Below are 27,413 nucleotides of genomic sequence, written 5' to 3'. Positions count from 1 at the left end.
ATATATATATATATATATAAACTTATTTTACATAACAACATTGAAAGGATATAAGGAAAGATCTCACTGTTGTTAATTTTCCTGAGGTTATTGAAGAAACTTTGTTTTGGTTAAGTTTACATTAAAAAAATAAATAAATAAATAAATAAAATGTGTTTTTCTGTCTGTTGGAGAGCTTCACATATCAATACTTTTAGGAGTTTATATAAATTGATCTTACCAAGGCATAGTGCTGCATTCCAAGTGAACTATGAGTTTCAAGCATTGTGATATTTCATTTCAGGCTATAGTAATCTATATGTTTAAATAAATAAATAATAATAATAGAAAAGACAGAAATATTTTAATTTCCAGAAATTGATCCCATTTCAAGGCAAGAATGAATTTAATGAAAACAGAATGAAGATTTGACTATAATTCCTATCTTAAAAAAAAAAAAAAAAGTTGAAAGCTGCATATAGCAAAGTATAAACATTAATTCTTTGAAGACTTCCTTTAATAACATTTCAACTATGACACACTGTTAAGAGGTGGGTCAGCTTATCTCTGCTTCTTCAGTATTTCTGCATAGCCCATCTCCAGGAGAATCCATTGCCCCCCTTGACCTCCCAATGAACTTGAACCCAACATAAGGTTTCCGAAGTGGAGACGAGTATCACTGTGGGGAGTCCAGGATCCAGAGGTAGTCTGGGACCTATGAACACAAAGGCAACTATAATTTTACAACTGCTCAAAGACCTTAGTCAAACCAGGGTTATATAACCCCAGCGATGCTCATTTTGATTTTTGGTTCCTCATCTGATCCCATCTTTTCCTGATGGTATTTAGTACAAAATTCCCTATATGGAGTTCTACATCTTATTATTAACGTGCTTTTCTTCATATATCACAAATCATTTAAACAATTCACACTATCAGATTCCTTAATAAATAAACTATCAGCACTGCTTACAGATTTTAGAGGTGAATTTCAAATAAATGATAATATAAAAGCTTACAGGTAAAATTAATCTTTTGTAGTTTTCCCTCCAGTTCCAACTGCAGCTATAAAGCTGCATTTGTTCTACTGAGAGGTACTGCATGAAACTGTAAATCTGCAACACTCTCAGGCTGCTCACTTGGGAAGTGAACTAATTTGTTGACATGAGTGGGAGGCTTCCATTAGCTTCAGCCCCATGACTCAAAGAATCCATCTCTGGAGTCTCTCTGACAACTTTTTCTAAGCAGGATATAAAGGAAAGCTGAATACAGAAGATAAAGTTTTTGCAATATAAATAAGGTGAATATGCTTGAGTACTTTTTCAAAATAGTGAGATAGGTGAAGAGAAGATATGCGTTTGTTGTTGTTGTTTTTGTTGGGTTTTTTTGGCATGTCCCCAGTGTCAAGGATGTTGGACTTTTCTTCTCTGCATTTTCTTTGGGACATTGTATTTAGACTTACAGAATAAGACAAGACAGATTATGTTATGTTAACACCAAGATCTCTTTGGTGTTAACTTCTCATGCCTCTTTGTTTCAGTGACTGTCATGCAGAGCTCTGGCTTGATCCATTACAACAGTCGCCAGATGTTGTTTGTATCTGTATCCCCAGAACCGTGCATTAAACAAGTACAAAAAAAAAATCAGCTTTATTAAAAAGGCCTGAAGAACCATCTTTACAGAATGGCTATCACTCACCCATTTGTACTTTCTTCAAGTCTTAATTAGCAAGCCTAAGCAAATGGAATGTCATCATGTAGAAGAATATTAAACAAAAAAAAAAACACAGAGGAAAGCTTCCTGCAGCACAGTCCTCCAAGAGTTCCTGCTTCCAGGATTTCTCAACCCACATGCTACATCTTACTTTCTTAATGAAGGATTGCCACTTTCCTGGGGCCACCAGAATCAAGAACTTATGGAGCTCAGACATCTCCAGCACGCAAGAGGAACCTAGAGGAAACAGAACATCAGAAGATAGGATAGCAATCAATCTGAGAAAATTTACCTAACATACAAAAAGATGACAAAACACAGAAGCTAAATTATACATTCCATGAATTTGCGAAGTGAGACAGCAAAAATGTCAATGCAGTTTCAGTGTTTGGTGCTTTGGCAATAAGGTATAGAGTGAGGAGGCATGGGGCATTTTTCATGGTGGTTCCCTTTTTCCAGTAAGCTCCAGCCAAGTGGGCTGCTCTTTGGGGCAGGACTACAGGCACATGCAAGGATATGCCTCCATAGACTTAGTTGTAATTTTTTTTTTTGAAACATTTGTTTTATTTTGTTTTATTGTTTAGCAGAAATAAGCTAAATGAAGAGAGTTCAGAGAAAATACCAGTAACTGTGTATTTATATTCAAGGTATGTAATGGTAAAAATAAAGTAAAAAAAAAAAAAAAAAAAGAAATCTAGGAACAGAGGAACAGATTGGCAGAGATGGACATTGCCACATCTTCAGAGAGGTGAGAGAGCTAAGAGAATTCATTCAAGATAAATACTTTTCCTAATATAATACCAAAGTAATTCAAAGCAGATCTGGCAAAACACAAGGTCAGTACAAAAAGAACTGAAAAATAAAATAAGGTCCAAAGTGGGAGAGAAGGTTAAAGTTAAAAGAGGAGAGAATGTGATGAACAATGATGTGACTGTAGGAATAGGTGCTAAAGGTTGAATCTAGTTCCTTAAAATTAGAATGGATGAAGAATAATTTCACATGCACAGTGTCACAGACTGGAAGAAAAATAAAGTATTTTCTTCATAATTTCTCTGAACTGCTCAGAATCTCTCTGGGGTTGGGGAATAACGTTGATCCATGATAGCTATGAAAAGAGTAAGTCACAGAACAGGTCTTCCTCATAGTGACAACGAAAGAGTCACTAGACAGCAGGACCTGTTACACAGCACTGTCTAATGAGTGGAAGGAGCTATTAATTGATTAAAAATAAAAATCACTTTAATGCCAGTGTTGAAAGGAGGAAAAAACGAATAAAGATGAGGTAAGGATAAATAGAAGGAAGTAGAATCAGTAGATTCCAAAAAATAAAAGTGATGTAATCTTGTTGTGAAAAAGAAAAAATGTTCAATGGCTTTACATACTTGAGCATATTAGAAAAGGACTGAGTTATGCTTCTAAAAACCCAGTATTTCCCCTCCTTCAGCCCTGGTGTCCCAATGGTGAAATATTTAAAACAGTGGTAAACTGCGATACTTTTGAGCCATGTGTTGTCATTCCTGCAAAAACGCACTAATAACTTTAAATTCTCTTTAAACAAGTTTTTATAGAGCTACTAACACCAAGTACAAATCATAAAATGAGCAAAGATTAAATAAAACATCTGCAAATGTCTTTCTGTGCCTCAATGCCTTTTCAAGAAGTGTCCAGGCTAGAAAGAAGAGCAATGTGATAACATTCATCTAGAGACATGTCAAACTTCTCAGCACACATCTGAGCCCAAGCTTTCCCAGAATTTAAGGGAACTCAGTTCTGAAGCAACCTCAGATGGGTGCTGGCCCATCGTTATGCTTTATTCTGTCTCACATAAACATCAGGCAATTAAGTAAGTACTTTACCTTAAGTTTAACACACATGGAAAATACAGAAAAAAACTGCAACAGCTTGAAGAAACTATAATCAGCCGCAAGCAGCTGAGGGTTTGGATTACGGGAAACATCAAACTGGAACGGGTTGATTCCAATGAAACTCTTTACAGTTGAGAAGTTCTCTGATGTGAAGTTCAGGTTTTCAGAGTTGTTGGGCCTAAAGGTGATGGTTGGACCAGAAGCTAATTCAGAGTGTTGTGAAAAGGAAATATAATGACATTTACATGATAAACAGGCACATGTATGGAACAGATTAACTGAAAGTAATAAAGACCCCAGAGAACACCAGATAAAGATACTTGTGGGAGTATCAAAACAAAATCTCATCTTGTTTGTCTACTGATTTTTTTCCATGGGAAAAATAAATAAACAAACAAATATATAAATAAATAAAACTGTAACTGCTCTAGTATTACCTTTTCTCCTTTAATCCTCCATTATCACACATGCACTTTTTTCCCCTGTATTTCCTCTGGGGCTTGACCAAAGCACCTGAAATACTTTTATGAATCTGGCTGTAGTTAGTGATATTTACTTACGGAGTTCATATTTTAGGAATAAGACAACCATCAAAATCCATTAGAAATAAGCATACCCCCCAAAAAAATATATGACATTGAGTGAAAATCTCTTCTAACTTTCTGTGAGTCTTCCAGAAATATCTGTTCTTACCCCTTTTCTAGGCGGGGCATTCAGAGAAATCAGACTATCTCAACATCTACAAAAGTCTTCTTTTGTACCACACTGCAGGTGTAGACTAATGCTTTCCCTCATCTCCAAACCAACCTTCCTACCAAGATCCTGAACATATACAGATTGTAATCAGGAAAGGACACAGTGTTGGCATCAAGAATATCCATCGCTTGGGACAAAAGAGGAGCCTTGTCATTGCTCTAAGAAATTAATTTATTTTTTTTTAAGTTAAAAAGTCCAACTGCCTTTCTTGTACATATAAATATGTCCCCACCAGTTTTGCTTTCATCAGAAGGTTAAAAGAAAGAACACGTTGCTGCTGCTGCTGCTGCTGCAGCTGCAGCTACTGGGACTATTACAAAACACCTGCCCAGCCATCAGCAGGACAAGCTGCACCACTTACTCTCCTCGTATCAGATTAAGCACATGAGATATGATGTATTTTTGTAATATTAACACAGAACAATACATTACAATAGTATAGCATAAGTTGTATGATGTATAAAATAGCAACACATATAAATCACCTTCTAACAGGTAATATGATGTATGCCGTATTGCAGTATATCACTGTATAAGCAATATATATACACTGCATAAGTGTATTTTTTTTAATATTGTAGCTGCATGGATTTTTTCAGATCATGATGTTTCAGAAGTTTTTAAATATAAAAAGTATAATATAATTTTTCCATACATTAGGCAACCTTTACAAGATAATTCTCGTTAAGAGGAAATGTTTGAAATTTGTCATGAAAATATTTGTAGTACTAAGTAATTAACAAAAGCTTGGACAGACTGAAGCATAGAATTGATTTCATTGCACAGCAAAAGCAGAGGTAAACAGCAATCCATAACTGAAAAATATACGGAGGGCTGACAGCAGTGGAGGGGGGTTGGAAAGGAGGTTGTTTGGTTTTCTTTTGCACAGGACACGCATTATTACGTATGAATCCTTAGAAATACATGAGACGTACTTCAATACACCAGGCAGATTTATAAACCAGGTTACTGCATCTGAAATCTAATTTTCACATCTGCTTCACTCTAAATGCTTGCTGAGAGATAAAGCATTGGAATAGTGATTACAGAGAGTTTATGCCAAAAGCAGGTTATACTACTCGTAGGCATCATAAAACTACATACCATGGCTCCTGCTTTAATTCTGGTAAGCGCATCTTTCATCCACTGATGCAGTTTCCAGATGCCATCACTGTCAGTCCATTTGTTATTCCCTCAGTTCCTCCACCCTGGCCCTGTCTGAATGGTTCTTTTTTTAACATTGTCAAGGGATTGCTAGTACTTCAGAAGCATGCACCCCCCACGCACACATCCTGTAGTTTCTGCTACACATGAACAGCTGTTCCCAGAGATGTGGAATAGCAGGAGACATGCATGGGCTTCCATTTTCTATGGCACTGGCCTCTGCTACCCTGAGCAGCAAAGCCAACAGGATTGTTTCACTCCAGCAATGTCAGGTCAGCTGCTTTTCTCCCTAATGCTGGACAGGGCAGGAAGGCAAGCCAAGCCACTGTAAAACAGAAGCCCACCACATTTCATGAAGGAAATTGTCACCTCCCAGTCCATTAGCCTCATTCTGGGGTCTTGCGAGGTGCTTGTACAAACAATGGGAAAGTGAAAACAAAAACCGATATTTGAACACAAGCAGGACACTTTGCAAACTCAGAGGAAAAGTACATTTTTGAGTAAATCCAGGTGACCATCTGTAGGCAGGGTCAGCCACAGAGCCAGAGCTACTGACACAGGTATGTGCAGCTCACAGCATTACCAAATGGCAACACTTGATCTCTGCTCACCTTTCTTTCAACCACCAGCCCCTGCCACCAGAACTGCACTGCACTGGTCTCTACCCCTGGTCAAAGTGGCTTCAGGTCCTAAGATTTCATTGAGAAGTTAGGTTTCTAGTATTTATAGTTACCAGAATAAAAATGAAGCATATGCAAACCAGAGAAGTCTCTTGCCTAATTTACCTCAGTGCTGAGGAATTCTAAGTCTACTAAGATTATTTATAGACAAATATTCTTTTTTTATTATTCAGCATTTTTGCAATCCAAACTTTCTCTGGTAGTATCCTAGCTTCCAAAATCCTAAATGCCAAACTCAGAACTACATTTCTCGACAAACAGAACTGTGTAATTATGTGCTGGCAGTTATTTCAAAGTATTTTAAGTACCAGGAAATGTGGGAACAACATAAATAACATAATACAAAAGAAAAATAATATGAATCACACAGTGCATTTTTTTTATGTTAGCTATGCAAAAGTGTTCCAGTTTTAAGTTTAGCTGAAACTGTTGCAAAATTTTCTTTTAACTGATCTGGAGTACCATCAAGAATAATATGCCTTGTTACAGAACATAAGTCAAGGTGAGACAACTGACGCAAAGTCTTAGATGTTATTCCTGTCTGTGACTGTCCATTTCTGCTTTTCATCCTCTGCCTTCTGGATACAAGGGATTTGTTCTGGCCAAGCAGAAGTTGTCTTTTCCTACAGCCTGCACTACTTGGGTGGAAACTACAGTGTCCTTGCCAAGTGGTCTAAAGTCCAAGGACTTGTTCCAAGTGCACCAGAGTTTTCCAAGAGGACATCACCTCACCATGGAGCTGTTTCCAGAGTCCCGTAGCAGCGTGACATAGGAGGATCCCTGACAACTGCTCTTTCAGCTTCTAAATATGGTTTGAAACAAGATGGATTTGTACCAGAAGGCAAACCATCTGAATTTAGAATATTATCAGTAGTTTTCTAATAAACTAATGATTTTGGCCTTTTTTTTTTTTTAAACAAATATAAGATACAATAATAATAATAATAATAAAATATCAGTAATTGTATTTGGAATTGGTGGAAGAACAAATACTTTAGAGAAAGAGGAAGTTTTCCTAATAGTTAAAGAACTTTTGGCTTTGTATCCTTGTGGTGTAATTGCCTGAAGTAACTAGGAAAATAAAACTAACATTCACATTTTTAAGGAAAAGGTACAGCATTGAAGAGGCTTTCAGGGTAGGGCATAACTGCATTACCTGAGCATTCCCTAGGCTCTCAACCTTAGATGCTATCGCGCTGGGGAAACTTGGTGTGCTAGCCCTAAGGAACAGCATGGAGTGCAGAGTGGAGTGGAGACACCACAGCTAGGCTCTGTAACCAGGTGGGGACTCGATTGTTCTTGTGCACAAAGCTGCACTTTTTGCCACCCTGAGCCAAAGACCTGTCATGTTTTGACAAATGCTGTACCCTAGTGTACTTTTTGCTCATTATAATATCATTATAATACCAAAACACACCTCCATCTCAAAAGCTACCCACCTCCAAGGTGCGACCACCCCTCACTGAGCATGCGCTCTGAATTTCTCAGAGCCTATTACTTTAAACAGAGACGGGAAAACTTTTCACCAATCATAACTAAGATATGCTTGAGTCACTCAAGCTCCACCTAAAAGATAGAAAATAATATAAATTGGCCCAAGAGAGAGGGGATGTCAGGGAAGATACCACTGTCAGAGGAGATACCATCCCAAGGAAATACAACATTCTTAGGACCTCCTGACTCCTGGGATCAGTCGACGGGCTGAGCCTCTCTTCCCCCCCCCATTGGGACGCCTTTGGGTGAGATCTGAATACTTGCTTATAAATCTCTATAGAGTCTTTGATCCTTTTAACGTGTTTATTTCTAGGCTGCGCACCTGTAACACCTGTAACACCTGTAACATCTGTAACACCTGTAACACCCATAACACCTATAACACCTATAACACCTGTAACACCTGAATATTTCATGCATGCTAGCTTGCTTTTGCAGACAGTCACTATCACCGGCAATCCAAAAGAACGTGATTATCTGTTGCTGTAATAAACCATACTTGATTGCATTGTGATAGCTCTCATTAAGTGCAACTAGGGTAAAGGTGTTTATCCGTGATAGTTCAGTGTTCTGAATCCAAGCAGACCCCCAGACCGTTAATGCGTTGTTGGTGAATGTCTGACTGGACCCCCAGACGGTTAACATGTTGTTGGTGAATGTCCGACTGGTTCAGTACCCTGAATCCGACCGGGCCCGTAACGGTTAATCAGCTACACCCCTTAACGCGACAATCCTGGCTGTAAATATGACAACAACTATAATTGTTAATGATGGAGAAAGCTTGAAATCTTGCAAGATGCTCTTCCATACTTTCAACCATGTGAAACCCCTATTCTAAGGCTCGCATATTTCCTTTCTTAATGCACAGCATGCAGCATGGCAATACATGGACCAATATTACACACTTCCTTTTTCCACTCTTTCCTCCCCACTTTATCAAAAATAACAAAATCGAACACCTTTCCTCCCCACTTTATCAAAAATAAGAAAATCGAACACCATCTCTTGCCAGCCCCAAAACAGGCATGATCTCTTGGGCATTTCGAAACTCAGAACATCTTCCAAAAATAGCATAAGGGGACTTGAATCATGAGGCAAGGAGATTAAAGAAATCTCCAGGTAACTCAGCTTATCAACATGGCTGATAACAACCACAAAATGTCTTAAGTGATGGTCAAAAAATAAGGCAGACAAACCAGAAATCATAGATGAACAGAAAAAAGACAGGTAGAATATCCTGGAACCTTTAGTTTACTGTGCAGATATCCAGCCTTAACATTAACTTTGTTCATTTTTTCAGTCTCTGTTGCTATGTGGATCTGGCTTTCTTTTGTTTAATTACTTGCAACTACTGCAAACCGAAGAAAACCATCAGATGTCAAAAGACTGAAAGAAAATGACAACAATTTTCTATTCCATTCTGTCCTCCTCTGGCTGCCGTGACAATGTTTTATTAACAATATTTTACTAGTGGAAAAAAAAAATAAAATGAAGAGCTTGTGTCTGCATCTCAGCTGTAGAAGAAAGGGAGAGCAACGGTAGCCTAAGTGGCACCTTCTGCTTCTTTCAAACAGCTTACAGAAACCCAGAGGGAGCTTCCTCCAACAACAAGGAACATAACTTGTACTATAAGGCTTATAGCTTCTCCTAACCCTCCCACACACACAAGGGGAGCTGATGAATAGAGGTGAAGCTCAGCGATACCCAGGATTTATTTCCTAGCATCACAATATGTCAGAAGACAGACAGACAGGCTCTTGTGCTTATTACAGTGCCAAATGCTACAGACAAGCTGAGTAAACAGGGACAGGCTAAGAATTTCTGCAGATGAAGACTCCTCTCCCTCAATTTATAGTACAAGAGCAGAGTCAAACCAGAGCTGCTCTGGCCACCTTAGAACTGCAAAATCTCACACACCTGCTCTTCAGCCACCCATAATGTATCTAACAGGCTGCTTCTCAAAATTCCCAGCACAAGAGAAGTTTCCACAGAACTGCACTTTTCATTAAAATACAAACAGACAGACCTCACCACATCATCACAAAACCTGTGACATCTCTGTATCTCTCCTACCTCCAGTATTAGGAAAAGTTCTTTTCTCTCTACTCTTTACCTTTCCCTGTCTGAAACATAGAACCTCAGGCAAACATTGAATGCCCTTTGAATTTTGGGGTGAAAAAGATAATCATCTCCCTTCTTTTGTATCACTTTGCAGGGAGGAAGGACACAATATACATGTGTTTTTAAATAAATTACTATGGTACAAAAGACAAGGAAGAAAGCTAAATTTTCTAATTTATTTTAATTTGTGAACAAAGTGGGATAAAGACAGAGATATTTTCCAGAGACACCTGCATATATCATAAAATATCAAATGTAAAATACACAGATACAATATCATCTTCAACTGTTGTGTTTTTTGTTTTTTGTTTTTGTTTTTTTTTATATATATTATTATTATTTTATCATTCCCAATACAAACAGTTCTGTGTAGTACTAAAACTTCCCATCTTTGAGAAAAACTGTTGTTTATACAAGGCAGTTACACAACACTAATGTATCCCTTGTTATGTTTTTGGCTGTTTGGTTAAAGCGAAAGCACACAAACCTTCGTGCTTCGGATGAGATCTGCATTTTAACTTTCCACAGCTGGGCACTGCTTCATTGGCACATATTTCTGCAGACTCCAAAGAAGAATCTAGTAACACCTGTAACTCTGCAAAAGAGGACACACAGTGCAGACCAAAACACAGAAAGGCACAGATGCAGATGCTTCTATGTGTGTACATGGCACTAAACAAATGCAAGTCATAAGTAGTTCATTTGGTCTGCTCAGTGCCTTTGAAATAAAAAGCAGCTCTAGATTCAGATTTTGAGTTATAGGCAGGCATTCAAGGATGTTCAGACTGTGGATTAAGTTTAAATCTTTTTCAGAGCAAGTAAGATGGGAAACAGAGTTTCTTGGAAGAGAGGAAATCAGAGTAAATCAAATGCTGAATTAAAGGTTCTAGTTGGGGGGAGCAAGAAAGCACTCTTAAATATTAATATCATGACTGAGTGTTAATCTGAATTATGAATGTCTAAGGAGTACCTGAAATTATGAACAATGTGAGGGATGTGAGGAAAGACTCTTCATGGACAACTGGACAACCCATGATGCAGTCAAAAAATCAGAGCACGGAAGAATTTAACAAAAAAAATAAAAATCCTTGAAAGTTGAGACATCATTTTGAACCAAACAACAATATTGCAAACTAGTTCCTGCAGATATGTTTCTGATAAAAGGCAATATTCCAGCATTCCAGCACACTTCTTGTATGATTTATCTCTTTGCTAAGTGAGATGCACATAAATGAAGAGAATTCATTTCATGAGACTACAGCCACATACATCTTAGTTGCTTCAAGCCCATGTAAAGACCAGGAAGGAAAAGATCATTAAGGGACAAACTTGCACAGGGCCTTATCTGCAGGGCAGGGTCCAGTCCTCTATAATTAGGTGACATGAGTCACTGTGGGATGGTGTTGGGGACAGGTGTACTCAGGCTCCTTTACCTGCAGGAAGATTCTGTATGAGCAGGCAAGATGCATGGTGAGGATGTCTGAAAGCAAGGAGGAAGAGCTGCACCATTGTGTCCTGCTAACCTGTGCGGTAATTGAGTGGCATCATTAGCATAAAAAGTCAGTGTATGTAGGACCTTTGTTTTCCTTTTAAGGGCCAGGAGCCAGCTCCCACCCCAGCCAGTAAGCATAGCTGTCAACTGCAGAAACTGAGCTATAACTGGCTTAAAATAACACCCCTCCTCTCAAGATCTGGTGCAGCATCATTCCCCACTCAAAAGCTGTTCATGAGCTTCATGAAAAGAGCAAAGACTATTTGTATGAACCTTCCAAATTTATTTAATGCTTTGCCAGCCTTCCTGAGAGGAAGGGCAGCAGAGTTCTGGAAGTGTTCTGCTATATGTTTCAGGTTGAGTTAGCATAAGGAAAAACTCAATTTTCAAGATGTCTCTTCCCTCCTTTTTGTCATGATAGCCATATCAGCTGAAAAAGCAGATTAGGAATGTATGATGGAGCTCCCACAGCTGGGGATGTTCAGATCTGAGATTCTGATTGAGAGTCATAGAGCTAAAGCAAACATGAAAAATCAAGAACTAGGATTGCGCAGCAGGATCCATCACCTAGGGTTATGCCAATCCAGACACTTCTATCTGGGGATAGCTTTCATCTATAATTCTTGGGGAAAAAAATTATACAAATAGAGACAAGGCAATCTTCCCCCAGTAGAAATCTCTCAACTCCTTGCTTCAATCCTTTATTCAAATCTTACTGCAAGTCCAAACTTCATTTGGGTTTAAAACAAATAAGAGAAAGAATCAATATATTTCAATATATCAGCCTTTTGCTCTTGCATCTATTCTGTGCTCCACTGAAATGCGTAGAAAATGTGTCAAGATAACACAAAATGACTGTTCTTCCTCCCATGCTCTCAGCAAGACAGGAAACATTGTGGCCCCATGAGAATATTTTTTAAAAAACAACTGTGGCTTATCCTGCAAAGAGCTCCATGGAAACATAAATGGAACTCATTGCTGGACTGCAGCCTAAAGCTGGGGTTTAGCTCAGTTTTTTTTGAATTTGTTCCTATTTTGTCCCAAACAGCCTACACATCTCTGGTACAGCTCTGCTGGCCTGTCAGAAGCTAAGCTCAGTTCTCCAACTTCTTTTAAAACAAGATGCCAAACAGCCATGAAATGGTAACGACTTTCAGTATGTGACCCAGTAACCTACAGGAGGAATGCAGGTAAAACTTTGTTGACTGATGCTGCATTATGTAAAGCCAGGATCAGATAAGTGCTGGTATTTTTTCTATGCTTGCCATGATGAATAAAAGCACACAAAGCTTTATTTCAAAATATAAATGAGGTTGGACTGAACAATTCCTGTATTTCTTTTAAAAATTACACAGTTGGAAAAGAATTGTCAATCAATTTTATAGGGAACAATGAATGCTAAACCTCATTCAAGACTGTTTCTGTACTGGTCTTAGCATAGAGCGCATTATAGTGATTCACATATCAGGTGGTATCTTTATGCCCTGTTCTTTGAATGACTTCATCTTTCATGCACAAAGCCACAAGAGAATCCTGGAAAACCTTTTCAACTTGTTGATCTGAAAGAGTGTTTGAAAATCAGAGAAGCCTAGTTATTTCATATCCTTGACTTCATTATTTTACAAAGTACAGCTACATGTATTCCATTTTAACCAAGTAGGCCCTGGAAAAGTATAAATATGCCACTCAGTATGCAAGTTTTTTTTTTTCCCTGTCTGCAACAAGATGTTCTGCCAACTGATTCACATTTGCATGACACTGTAATATTTCCATTAACTTGGCTGATAAAAGTTTTGAGTGTCTGAACATGCTGGCAACCTTCACAATTTTTAAAGAAACTTTGGCCTATCTCTTTTTGACAGGGACGTACAAGGACAAACCACCAACAAAAGTTTAAAGGACTAAAGGCCCAAAACAGATTATCGTGATTCAGAAAAATGTTAATTTTAGTTTAGTTAGCCTCATGTTTGCTTTACGTAGGAGAACAATTTATTTTATTTATTTATTTTTAGCATTCAGCTGCTCTAAAAGTTTTGAGGAAATCAACATTATAAATGAAAGGGTCATCCTGTAAAAGTTGGGCATAGAACCAGAGGATCAGTTGCGGTCATATAAATGAATGTAGTACAACCCAGTATTAGCCAATAAGACAAAATTAGAGTCAAGCGCTGAAAGCAGCCAAAGGTCAGATGGGCAATATAAAGAAAAAAAAAAAAAAAAGGAAAGAAAAAAAAAAAAAAGAAAAAGACAATCCCAAACATTTCATACTTCTAAAATTCTAAGAGAAGCTGTAATATCATGTACATAGAAACCTTACCCCATGTGAGCAAACAGGGTCCACCAAAACAAAGTCTCATCCCTCAAATACAAGGTGCCAAAGAGACAGAAATCCATACCATACAGAAAACTATAAACAAGGAAATGGATACCTCATAGCCTAAAGGTAAGCAGGATGCTAAAGACTTTGCTGCTCTGAGCAACAAGGGCCAGAGAAATCACACAGGGTCATCAAAATCAAGAGGAGCAGCACTGTTCTGTTTGTATCCTCAGAGACCCATTTGAAAATCAAGCTCCCCTCCTCTCACCCAAGAAAAGGTCATAAATGCTGGAATTGGGAAATTACATGTAGTTTTTCTCCTTCCAATTAAAATAAAATAAAATAAAATAAAATAAAATAAAATAAAATAAAATAAAATAAAATAAAATAAAATAAAATAAAATAAAATAAAATAAAATAAAATAAAATAAAATAATAAAATAAAATAAAATAAAATAAAATAAAATAAAAATATTTAAAATAAAGAAAAGAAAAGAAAAGAAAAGAAAAGAAAAGAAAAGAAAAGAAAAGAAAAGAAAAGAAAAGAAAAGAAAAGAAAAGAAAAGAAAAGAAAAGAAAAGAAAAGAAAAGAAAAGAAAAGAAAAGAAAAGAAAAGAAAAGAAAAGAAAAGAAAAGGAGAAAAGAAAAAAGAAAAATACAAATCTTGAGTTATCAGTATGAAGAAAATCATAAGTTCAGAACAAGAATGTTGAATGAGGACCTGTGCTGAGAAGACCAAGGCCCACTGCCTTTCTCCTTACTCACAGCTCTGAAGCCCACTGACAGGAAGGGGAAGAATACTTCCTTTAGATTTCCTGCTGTTGTCAGGCAACAGTCCTACATGTTTTAATGCACTGATTAAGTGCCCCACTACTTAACCTTTAATTAGCTCATCACTGTCTCTCAATCAGTAATGTGCAGCATTCACAATTCTAACTCTGCTCTGCACAAAACTGTTCTGCACAGTATTTTGTGCATCAGTATTTCTAAGTGCAGGTTGTTTTCAAAACTAGTAAGTTTCAGAACTATGTGGGAGAGCTGGCTTTTTTTCTTCTGCAGGGTTATGCTGGAATAACTCTTGTGGCTTCTAGAAATGTTATAGAGATGAGAAATTCAGCCTACCCTGTCTCATAATAGGTTTTCTGTTTGTTTGGCTGGTTGTGTTTTGTTTTGGTTTTTAACATAAGGAACTGAATACCACTGCACATACATAAAAAGTCCTTTATTAAAAGCCCAGGTGCACAGTGCTGCAGGACATTTTTACCTGCAAAGTCTTGCACCCATGCATTGCTCCATGTAACATAATAGAATCTCATCGAGCACAACTGATCTTACCACACAACTGGGTCCTATATAATGCAATCTCTTGGAGGCTGGAGCCACATTTTAACTTCAGAAATAATTTTAATGGTCCGCAAGGTCTGTGGCCTAGAGGTAGAAAGCTTTATTTGCCTCTTTTCTACTTGCTCTCCAGAAGAGACCTTGCCCCCACTGTAACTGCAGATTGCACAGAGATCATCCCAGGGATGAATCTGCTGCTACTGCACTAAATCCACCTTGCCTTACTCAAAGAGTAGGAATAAGAGTGTGGCTTTAACTTGGCTTAAAATACCACTAGTAAAACAAATGTTCCAGAGCTCTGATCTGTGATTATGCAAAAGCTCTACTAGGAAGCAGTTCAGAGGCTCATGTTCTTCTCCTCACTTTGGGGCAATATGATACCCCTGTTAATTTAAGCCACTTTGCCCTTTAGGTTTATGGTTCCTCATGATCTTGCCACTAATTTGTTCACACTGTTCTTAGAACTGCAAACAAGCCTGTGAGGGACTGTTTCAAATGTCTTTACATTCCCATACCAGTAACTCAGAGCAAGAATAGTTCCAATGTATCTAAGAGCAGTGTTTAAAATCTGTAACAGCAGTGGGTGAGAAAGAGCTACGTCTAATGAGCCTCAGCCCACTAGAACATATGTTTGTCAGTAACGCAGACTAAGTGCCAGGATTTATTAAGAAAATTATTGTACAGCCATTTATTGAGTCTCCAATACTAATGACTGTGTGAAAGCAGATCATATGCAGAAAGGAAAATCAAGAAAGAAACCACATTGTTCATATCTGACTGTTTTTATTTCTGCCATCTACCATCCGTTCTTTAGCACCAGCCAGACTGTTGTGTGAGATAAACCTTTTAATCTAGGAGTCACTGCCAATGAGGTCCTGTATTTGTGTCTGCAAAAGGGTCTAATAACAGTAAAGACATTTTAGTGCACACTGAAAACCAGAAAGAGAAATAAAAGAACTTCTAACCCAAGAGAGCATCTTACTTTATACCCTTTGGATTCCACAGGAAAGTATTTTGCACAGTTCATGGAAGATTCCAACTAATATTTTTCCAAATGATATATAAATAATCCACCTGGAACACTGTGATATGTCCTGATGTTTCACCGACTGTTCAGAAATCTCATCTTTTCCAGCACAAATTCTGCAACATCTTGGAAGGCTTTGCCAGAAATAAATGGTTAAAAATAAATAGACAGCAGTATTCTTTTCACAGGGATGTAACATCCAACAGGGAAGCAAAGAATGGCAACATGAACAATGGTGTAAAGAACACCTTACAACACTACAGCTCCATGGTATGGAGCCCATCCTTCTTGAAGTGCCATGGTCAAAATTTAGCATCAGTGAACACCTACAATGAAAACCAGCCTTCATATTGTTTTAGTTTTGTACTGAAAGGCTGCGTATCTGCTGCAAGAAGAGTATCATCTGCCTCATCATTGGTTTAAAATCATTCTAACCACTATTGTAAAGAAGCATTTTTTAAGTTAACAAGTTACCTTTCAAAAACTTCTCTGTTGCAATCTTAAAAATGATTTACAGACAGGTAGTCCTAGCTCCTTATTAACTAATTTTAGGCACTTAACTAGAGTTACCCTGAGTATCCTAGGAGATAATGAGGCACCTGCTGACAGCAATTGAGATCTTACTGGTATGAACAACATTTTTTTCTCTCTACCAACTACAGGGGAGGCTTAGGACAATTATGCTCCTAACTGAAGTGCATCAATTACGTACCTAAAGATAGGCAAGATGAATGCAGGCCTACAGAGCTTAACATTTACAGAGAATCAGTGCACCTAAGGTGCTTATGTGGACAGGTCATTCTTGAAAAAGGCTTTTATGCCCCATGTTGGGTCTTTAGGTACCTAATTCCCACAAAATTCACCAGTAGCTGGCGAATAACTACCTTTAAAAGGCCTTTCCCCAAAGCACATTTGAAAACAGCACCTCTGTTTTTGACCTGTCTTGAGTGGCTGCACACAGCAACAGAGCAACTGAATATCTAAGGAGAGCAGCTAACAAGTTACAGAGGGAGATGTAGTGGAAGAAGAAAAAAAGCTGCATTACTGTGTCAGATTTTACAGCCCTTCAGAGGGCTCAGAAGAATCCTGCTGGCTTTATGTGATTGACATGATTTATGAAGGTCAAGGAGCTGTGAGCAGCAGCCCTAGGTAGATGCTACAGCTGACAGCGTTCCTCTTCAGTGGGAATGCAGAGGGGCACAAGCCAGTTACAATATGCAAAGTGTATCTCCATGATATGTAACACTTGAGCACTTTCTAAAACCATATTTGATAAGGATTTGAGTATTTATTTGCAAGGCAAATATATCCTTATTTTGACAAAAAGAATCTGCTACAGTCCCAGAAAAACCTTTCTAAAAAATAAATAAAGGCTCAGAGGAGAAAGCTAGAAGCACAGACGAAGTTGGTTATTATTTAGCACACAAAAATCAAGATAGAGTTGAGGATTTACCTTATGAGTCCAGAGGACCTGATAATGTCCCATATGTAGTAATAATAAATAATTAAAAAAAACCTACCAACACCAAAACAAACAAAACAAACAAAAAAACACACACACACATCATAATGAACCTAAGAGAACTCCATTGCTATATGCTATGGGAAGAGGTACAATTCTTCTCTCTCTCCAAAGATGGAAAGCTTAGACCTAAAATATGTCAGTTGGTTTTTCATATATGATTTTTTACAATAATGAGGTATAAAAGAAAAATGTGAGAAATTTAGGCAGACAAAATTAGTAAGGAACATCCACCTCCAAACTTCCTATTGCTTTCACCAAGAAAAGAGGAAAACATCTGTATTGCTGATAGTGGTCCCCTCCTCATTAACTTTCAAAGAGGTATTGTATGAACTTTTGATACATCTCCACCTAATCTTACCCTTAGCTTTAAAATACCCGGTTGTCAAATGCCAGATTTTCACTTCAGATAAGTCTGACAGAAGTGAAGTTTTTCATCAGTACAATCCTCTTTGCATACAATACTACCTGATGCAAACCACAGTCCTTCCCCATGCCATGCCATCTACTTGGTAGATTTTTATTCAACTAGTGGCATAGCCAAGTTGCAGCAGCTCCTCTTCCCAATAGCAAGAAGACATTGTTCTGCTTAGAGAACAGTCTTTCCACCTTGAAGGAGTAGGTGAAAGATTCAATAACAATAGCAAAGATAAGGGTGGACAACATAGTGCAAATATGCTGAAGTCAACAATTTTCTTCTCTGCTAGCTAACCATTTTGCTGTCAGGTACTATTATTTTACCATTGGTACACCTGTCATTGCCTCCTTTTGGTATTTCCTACCCCATCACATCCTTTGCGATTATACAAGTACCTTCCAAATGATATCTTCTACATGACTTTTTCATCTTAATTGCAGGCCAAGGACATGTACATTCAAAATATCCCATCAGAAATACCAAATATCATGGACAATGAGAGGAAAAAAGAAATTATGATTATTAACATCAGAAACATGCATCGCCTAATCAGATCACCATTGTTACTAACATTTAAGTAAAACACTGTGCCCATCTAACAAGCTGCTGATCTCACATCTTAGGTGGACACATCTTCTGTATGTGGTACAAGTCTGGTGCTCTAATGGGTAATGTGTCCTAGGACACATTGCAAGGCAAAGCGGATGGCTGACTTGACAACTTCAGGTAGCTACTGCCAATATTTGTTGGTAAAAGTGGTAGACAGAAGGCTTTCTAAGGAGAAAAGCCAACTTTATATGAAATAATTTATCACTAATTTGAAAATATTCCATTTCCTGTTAACCAAGACACAGCAAAATATGTTACATTGGACACGTTCCTAAATGAGGGGAAAAGATGAAATGGGCATCTCCTTAAGTTACATTTCCAGGTTAGATTTTGATTAATTATGCTTTTTATTATGCCTGAGTCAAATTCCCGCACTCGTCCATGGAAGATGCTATAGAAGCCTTTTTGATCATACAGTTGCAGTGTTACAGGGTTCTGTGGTTTGCAAGTGCATGGAATATTGGGAAATGAAGTAAACATGGTTTATTTACAGTGGTGTCAGCAGTCAGGTCTAGAAGAGACAACGCTTCAGTGCAAGGCTGTATTAAATATTACTGTATTAAGTAAATACTGAATTTTAAGAGTGTGGTCCGTTTTCTTCATTATAACATCTGATATCTGAGCATAGTGAACAAAAATGCTATAAAGAATCTATGGTCCAGAGCAGGTTATTCTTTTACAGAAATAATTAATAACTAATATTCTGTGCAGCTCTCTTAACTGTTCTGGACCCAATATTTCCCTTCCATAAAGCAGAGATTGTGTGTGTTACTCTTGTAAAGATCACTATGGTGATGAAAAAATATTTCTCATACTTAATCCATCTTCCCAGTGAATATTTTCCTTTAGAAAAAGATTAAAAACCTAATGGATACACAAGCTTGATATAGGCTCAGCAACATTTTCTTTCATTACGGAAGACATAAAACATATGCTCATGTGGGACACAGGTTATGGCATTACCTCTGGTTTCTTTTTGTAAATTTGCACTCTGCTATAAATTAGAGGCCTTTCAGTTCTTTATCGAGGTTTGTGGTGGCCTCTAGTGGTGGTTGTGTGAATGGGACATATCCCTCACCCAGCTGTTCACAAGCTGAAATATGGCTATGAACAAAACAAAACAAAACAAACAAACAAACAAACAAAAGAATGTGTTGCAAGTTGTGGCTCCCTGTAGTTATAGTTTTCATTTAAAAGAGGGAGGATTTAAATTAGATATTAGGAAGAAATTCTTTATGAAGGTGGTGAGGCACAGGAGCAGGTTGCCCATAGAAGCTGTGGATGCCCTGGAGGTGTTCAGGGCCACAGCCTTCAGGCAACCTAGTCCAGTGGGAGGTGTCCCTGCCCAAGGCAGGGGGTTGGGCTAGATGATCTTTAAGGTCCTTTCCAACCAAAACCACTCTATGATTCTACGAAACCACTTCATTTGTTCTTCAGTTCTTTGCAAACAATCTAATCTAAGACCTTTCCTAATATTTCTTAACATTTCATCTCAGTAACCAAAAATAGGCCTTCTTTCCATCAGCTTTCCTTAACGTCTTCAGGGTGTAGGGCTTTTAAGGTGAAATTCACTCTGAAAAACAAATCCAAGGATGGCCTTCAGTAGTGGAACACAGTCTGAGCATGCCACCACACAGAGCAGCCACAAACATGTTTTTAGAATCGGATTCTCTTCATAGAATAAATTATTTTGAACTTCATTCTTTACCCTGTCTCCTAAATATCTCTCAGGTTCATTTCAAAAGCATGACACTATCCTCTGTTGCTGGAAGTACACACATTTTCCTCTAGGGAACACCTTTGCATAGACTGTCAGGCCTTAATGGCATCTTCGCCAGGTGCCATTCATTTCTTTCTTACCTACTTTGAAATCTCTTTCATAAAGAGACTTTTGTTATCCAAACCAGGAGTCTCTTTGCTACACCACTGCACAAAATCTTTCAATAGTTTCCCCTCTTCTTTCTCCTCCTCTCTTCTTCCCCACTTCAGACCTAAAGGACAGGCCTCAGTCCCATGAGAGGCCCTAAAACTGGCAGAGTGCTGAGGTGAAGACAGCAGTAACAGCAGCAATCGCTTCAGACACCACATTATCTGTGTTCAGTGGATCTGACAAAATCCATTCCTGGCACGCTTGCTAGCAGAAATCAATCTTTACAGAGTGTTTGTTAGAGATGTTTGAACTAGACATGCTCAGAAAGGACCCAATGAAATACGAATATATTTGAAATTCAGAGAAGTTTCTTCTCATTTCTTCAATGGCTGTTTCAGAACTCTCACTCTACTTATCTTTTTAGTTTTTAATCTCAAATTCAAAACATTTAACAGTCAATTAAAAATAATTACATCCTTTCATTCAGCTTTTCAGCTGTGTTCCCAGAAGAGGCTAATGCCTCAACAGAGGAAGCCACAGAACAGCTTCAAAGTGAGTGCTTATGTGGTCTGGGAAACTGAGGCACAGAGAGAAGATCACACAGATACGATGTGACAAGGTCAGAAATAAAACCCAATTTTCCTAATTCCTAGGACCCTGTCCTAATCCCTGAACACATTCCTTTCCTTGCAAGGGGTATTTCAAAATGAACCGTTAAATCCCACCACCGTTCTCATCTTTCTCTGGCCAGATGATATCCCATGTTGCTTTCATTATTGCTTTGTGCTATCCTTTGGCTCTCCTGCTCCACTCCAGCTCTCTTGGCTTGGCCCACAATCTCTTCAAAAGCACAGTGCAAGTATTATTTCTGTTTCATGCAAAGCTCTCCTGAATTTGTGGCAGGGAAAAGGCTGCAGAAAAACTGTATCGTGTGACTCCCAAATGAAACCAGCTGCCTATTATTTCCATGCCTGTAACTTTAGACCAAATTATGTGAGCTGGAAAGCTAATCTTTGGCCACCCTTTGACAAAGAGGACCTTTTCTTTTTTTTTTTTTTATAATCATTTTTATTTACATTTTGGGTTGGTAGCATAGAAATTTGATCACAAATATGACCTTGTTGTTATCTGCTCTTGCTTAGCCAATTTTGCTGCTAAGCTAATTACAATAGTGATATGGAATATTTGCTTTAATATGTCTTTAAACTGTAGCTGCTGAGTCTACTAACAGTAGGTCTATGGTCAGTGACAAACATTAACAGGTCACTGAGATCCAGGTGCTTGTGACAATTGATAGTACTTGCAAAGTTTTCCTGCAGCCTTTACCCTGCTTCCTGACAAGGTGTTGAGATTTCACACCAAGCTCCATGGTATTGTAGACTGACCATTTCTGGAAACCACAATCCTAGATCACCTCTAGATTAGGTATTACCTAGAGGGGCGAGTGTAGATATAGCATTAGACTAGAGAAGGATACCAGTGCCATGGGATCACTGAGAGTAGCTGACAGTCACTATTGCTACGAGCCTCTCTATCAAACCAACATTGCATGTATTTTGAAATCAGTTCTCACTCAGTGCAGAAACTGTCCTGTGAAACACTACAGCCAGCACTCTGCAAGGTATAACAGTAGCTGATCATAACTGTCCCTTCAGTTTTTAATATACTTTTCTCTTGAGCCTATATATTAATAACGCAATTGCTCATCTTGCAGTTTCCAGTGCCTTAATTTACTTCACGTCAAGCATTTTGGAAGTGAAGATCCTCCTCCATTTTATTTTATTCTCAGTGGGTGGACAGAGCTAGTAAAAACTTTAGTAAAAAATTTATATATTTTTTTTTCCCTTCATGTTCTGCCTGCCTTACATCCTACACTTTATTCTCAGTTGTTCTACCTGTTTGGGGTCTTGCAAATGACTATGCCTGCCAGTTAATCAATACTTGTAAGAATATTTTTCAAAGTTAGGCTCTAGTGGGTGTGAATACATGAAAGTAGCCATAACATAGCAGTACTTAGTGGCTGTAACCAAAATCAAAACTTCAATGCATTAGGAATTGAACAGCGTCTCTTCCATGAGTACACACTAAAAAATAAAAATAAAAAAAACAATGTCATTCATATCTTTGACCATCTGAACTCTTAAATTCAAATGGGTTGTGTCTATGGCACATCAATACTATCTGATCTGCAAGTGAATACTGTTTGTTGAACTTTTTCTCCTCTCAGCATTTGAAAAGCCATCAAAATGTAAAGGCCCACATATTCAACCCTCAAAAATGTAAAGTGGCTTATGCAGCCTATTGAGAAATAGATAACTATTTTCCTAAATAAAGCAACAGATTTCACGGAGATAAAAGTAATACCTTCTGCCTTTGGAGGAAGTGATGAGGATGTTTCACTGGACTATTGTGCAGTGAAATATTTACCACTGGGACTATGGAAAATCTGAAGATCTATAAATAGAAAGTGGTAGAAGCAGCATGTCTCAGTGCCAGCTCTGAATTGTTATGGTCTATTCACAGCCAGCATCTTGAGGCTCAGAATAAATCCTGCAATATACATTCTTCTGAAAGAATTCATGGTCAGGAAGAAAGCTGACTGGTGGTATGAACTAACTGTAAAACAAACACGTGCACAAATCCTTGTACTCTTCTAAGGGTAATGGATTCAAATCTAGTTCCATCCAATTATTTCTTCATTTTCAGAGGGCACGGAGGAATGAAAGTATTCAAGCTTTATCTTAACCCTGCCAGATCTGCATAACAGAAAACGGCTTATAGCTTAAGGCAAAAACATACTTACTTTTAGAATCTTTGGCTTCCTGGCTGCAAATCTCATAGGCTCTGAGGTTCCCACCTCCTTGGCCTGCTTAGGTCTTCAGCAGATCTTCAGTGTAACACATTAGTGAAAGTGAAAAAACATTGACTAGCTAGCATGGCAGGCATGCAACAAGCCCAGTGTCTCATTTGTAAACCTGGTACTTCAGAGATCTCTCTGGCTTTCCAAAAATCGTATATATATATATATATATATATATATATATATATTTTTTTTTTAATGTTGTATTTCTGATTTTTCATTTAGATGCAGAATAACAGCAACAAAACCTAGATCTGAAAATCCTAAATTATATACAAGACTAATCTCACCACATCTGCAGGTTTTCTCTTAGACATGACTCAGAAGAAAGGTCCCAGTTCCTCACAATTCTCACAGACTTTGTTTTCCTCAGTAGTTTTGCAGTAGACAGAGTTTTAGAATTTGGTTAGTAGCACATGAATATCTTGGCAACATTACATAATGTAAGTGTCCCTGTAGTTCTAAATGAATATATGTATATTTGTACATGTTTGTGTGTATATATTTACCTAAAAGTCAACATAAGCTGCTAAATATGTAAACAAATCCTGGAGACTGTAAATTACATGTATAGTGTGCATCTGGCAGTCAGTTGTAGTTGGGTTTGCCTACTGATTTTCACTTTACAATCTTGCTCTCATACACTCATTACTTATAAAAGACTTCCTTTTATTATTATTGGTAACAATTATAGTAGCTATACTATACTAACTATACTACACTATACTAACAACTATAGTAGCACTTAAAGACTCAAGCTCTTTCTTTTAGGTATTGTTTGTAATAGACAGGCTGTTCTGTGATTAGTTAAGAAAGGTGTCTCAGCTCTTGATGTGAGTCATGTAATCTGATTAAGCTGTGCCCCAGTCAACCCTTCCTACCAACTGTGCACCATACAGGGGGCAGAAGTGGGGTGTTGCATTGGCAGGATTTTGGCACCTTAGAGTACCTAGAAGACATGCTACTACATGGTTTGCGAATTATTTTTAAGGCAATTTCCCAAAAGGCTCTACTCTGATCTCTTTCTAGTAGAATTTCTTCAATTATTTAAGCTACTTGGACCTAAAATTAATTCTCTTCATACTATTGTTTAGTTACTGGGGCAGTCCAAAAGACAGCATTTCAGAAATAAAACTTAGCCTGAATTATTTGTGGTCCATCTGCGTTCATGTTAAGCTTTAAGAGCATAGTTAAGCTCTAAGCAGTAATGCTAGACTTGGACCTGCTTTGGGATGTATAGTCTGAAGCACCAGCTGGCATGAACAGAGTTTACAACAGAGATTTTCCAACCTGACAGAAGTGTAACAGGAACAAGTAGCAAACACACTGAGAGGAGACTGCAGCCTCAAGGACTTCCCAGAGCATCCTCAGAGGGCAACATTGTGGTTTCTATCACTACAGCAGGCTCAATCCAATCTTTTCTTGGTTGACATAGAAGTATGCAGCCATTGTCATTATGTTTCTTGCAGCATTATATTTCATAGAGAAGAAAAGGTTGACAACAGATCTGAAAACTTACACATCTATCTAATCCTACACAACACTGTTGAGTTCACTTGAAACTGTCTTGCTTCTCAGAACTTGTCACTAACTTTAGTTAGTGTCTGTCCTAAGCCAACCTCAATATAGAAACTTACTATAACCCTTACAAGGCGAATGTCAGTTTTTGTTTTTCCAGTGTGCCCAGTTGAACAGAAGAAATTTTGAAACCAGTAGGACTCATTAGAAATTGTCAGAGTTTTTCCTGTCTTGAAACAAATAAGTGTTAGTTCTAATGTTTTTAGTGTCACTAAGATATGGCAGAACATTTCTAATTTGGGCCTGTTGGTATTGTGACATCTGGGAGTTCTGCTTTTTCATCACCATCATCTGTGAAGACGTCTCTTATGCAAGTACCCAGGAACCTTACAGCCCAGACTCCCAGCTGACACAACTCAACATACCACAGTCATCACAGAGAGGAGAATTTTCTTCAAAATATTTACAAGTGAAAGCCCTACAAGCTAAGTAACATATTAGCCATTGTACTAGTTTTCAGAATAAAGGAATAACTTTTTCAAGATACATTTCACAAAGACTACTGAAGCAAGCTGAAAAATTCCAGTGGATACTGGCACTGCTTTCAAAAAGTTTTGGGTGACTTTATAATACACTCACTTGGCCATTGCAATATAGACTGTCACAAAGAGACTTTGCTTAGTCTAAAATTACTTTAAATAGCTGCATTTTTTAATCCCTACTTTTGTACACAACTTGGAAATGGATTTAAATCATCAAGACACTCTAATTAGTTAAGAAGTTTAAGATACTGAAAAGATTAAGGAACAAAATTCTTGCTAATTCTAATGTTGTACATATACCAGGGTTATTAATTTCATGCAGTGGCAACAAATTATAGAGGTCATGAAACCTTGCTTCATTGTGATATTTTTGGTCTTTCAGGTTGCAGGAACTGATCCAGTTAATAAGTTAATCATGCAAAGTTAATAAACTTGATTTCTGAGCCTTAACTCACCTTTGACACATAACAGATTAAGTGTTCGCAAGCACCAAACCATTTCTGGTGTTGTCCTTTGCTGTCCCTCACAGCAGCAGTGGTTATTTTAACCTTCATATCAAACTGCAATGATTAAAAAAGGAAGCTTTTTAATATGAGTTATAGGCTGCTGATTCACATGAACTCTCTCCACTGGCAGTCAAAGCCTCTACCTCAACTTGAAATCAAGTCCAACTACATAGGGGATCCACAGGTCTCCTTTGGTCCTGCTCTACAAAGGAGCTAGAGAGAGCCCATACGACTTTGCATCACCTGTAGTCAGAAAGGAGAGGAGTACCAGGTCTATCTCCTGCTAGTTTCAGAGGCAGTCTCACTGTGACCTGTTAGAGGCAGCATTTGACCACACTACTAAACCTGAAAACTGGCCTTGTGCTGAGGATCCCAGCCACAATAATACTCCTGGAGAGACAAACTTTCTTTCAGATTTCTGGCTTGATCTAGTAATGAGATGGAAGTAAGTTGTTGCAATTCCACTCAGAGAAAAGAGTACTTCACTATATAGTCCAGAGATTGACTGCTATGGCCATATAGAGATTTCAGCACCATCGTGATGCTGCAGTCTAAGGTGGTGTGGCAGTCAGCAAATCTCTACTACCCCAGAGTGGGCAGATGTGGAAGCAGCATCTGGAAAGACCACCTGGGACTGCCAGGACTCAGCATTTTGAATGTATTTTTCAGCCTGGTATGACAGAATACGACAGTCTCAGCACAGTTCCACACCAACAAAATCTAGGATAACCTGCACAACAATTTATATTGCTAAAACAGCACAATATATGATTGCAGCTTATACTGTGGCTAACAAAAGAAATCAAAGTGTATTTCCTGAAGATTTGAAGCATAATAAAAAGAGAAAAAAACATCATTTAGTGAACTTAGCTGAATGATTTTTCAGAAGGCAGACGGTGTCCATTGTTCCTTGATTACTGCAACAGTCAGAAGAGCTTGGGACTCCATGTTGGTCATGACTGGGAAGAATCATTTACCCTGAAAATTGAGATATTGAGTACACATCACCTCTTTAAAATTAAAAATAATATGGACAAGGTCCCTTTTTACAGATACTGCATCACTGTGAAATAAGCTGGGAAGAAAAATAAATAAATAAATAGATAGATAGATAATGAGGCTTTGGGTGAAACTCCAAGCCACTTGAAGTCTTCTACTGAGCTAATAAGGTCATGTATTGCTTCATTTCCAATTTCTTTTTTATTATTATTATTTTTGTTGTTGTTTCTTGCTTCCCTTTGAGCACACAAAACTAATAAACCTGCTTTTATCTCAGATAAATAAGGTAACACTAGTGAAATCTGCAAGAGCACATGGGCATAGAAATGCCTTTTTTTTTTTTTTTAATAAAGGCTTTAATAAAGATGTATATACAAGCCTTGCAGCTCTTCAATAAAAGCCTGAGCCTGCGTGTTGCTTATAGACCTCAACTTCCCCTGAAGTCAGTGAGCTATTTTACAAGAAACAATCTTGTTGTGGCTCCAAGGCAATGAACAATATTATCTAATATGTCTTTTCCCTCTTGAATCTCTGCAATTAGGTTTTTAATTATATCTGTTGGAGAATACATATGAACACAAGGGAGCAGATACACAGATCCCAGCTCGTTGCTCTCCTCA

The 27,413-nt window shown here is 37.9% G+C and overlaps 1 long non-coding RNA gene across 1 annotated transcript; it reads right to left on the bottom strand.

Annotated features, from left to right (window-relative positions):
* On the bottom strand, nucleotides 1-26,768 carry LOC113844319 (uncharacterized). Its single transcript, XR_003498811.3, has 4 exons — nucleotides 25,744-26,768; nucleotides 23,172-23,255; nucleotides 1,844-1,929; nucleotides 1-694 (listed from the first exon to the last, which is right to left on the bottom strand). It is a non-coding gene; the product is annotated as an uncharacterized lncRNA (long non-coding RNA).
* Between the last annotated feature and the right edge of the window lie 645 nt (nucleotides 26,769-27,413).

The sequence above is a fragment of the Anas platyrhynchos genome, chromosome 1, assembly GCF_047663525.1.
Source record: "Anas platyrhynchos isolate ZD024472 breed Pekin duck chromosome 1, IASCAAS_PekinDuck_T2T, whole genome shotgun sequence".
Taxonomy (NCBI): domain Eukaryota; kingdom Metazoa; phylum Chordata; class Aves; order Anseriformes; family Anatidae; genus Anas; species Anas platyrhynchos.
The sequence above is the reverse complement of the archived record's forward strand: the minus strand, read 5'-3'. Positions and strand labels throughout refer to the sequence as shown.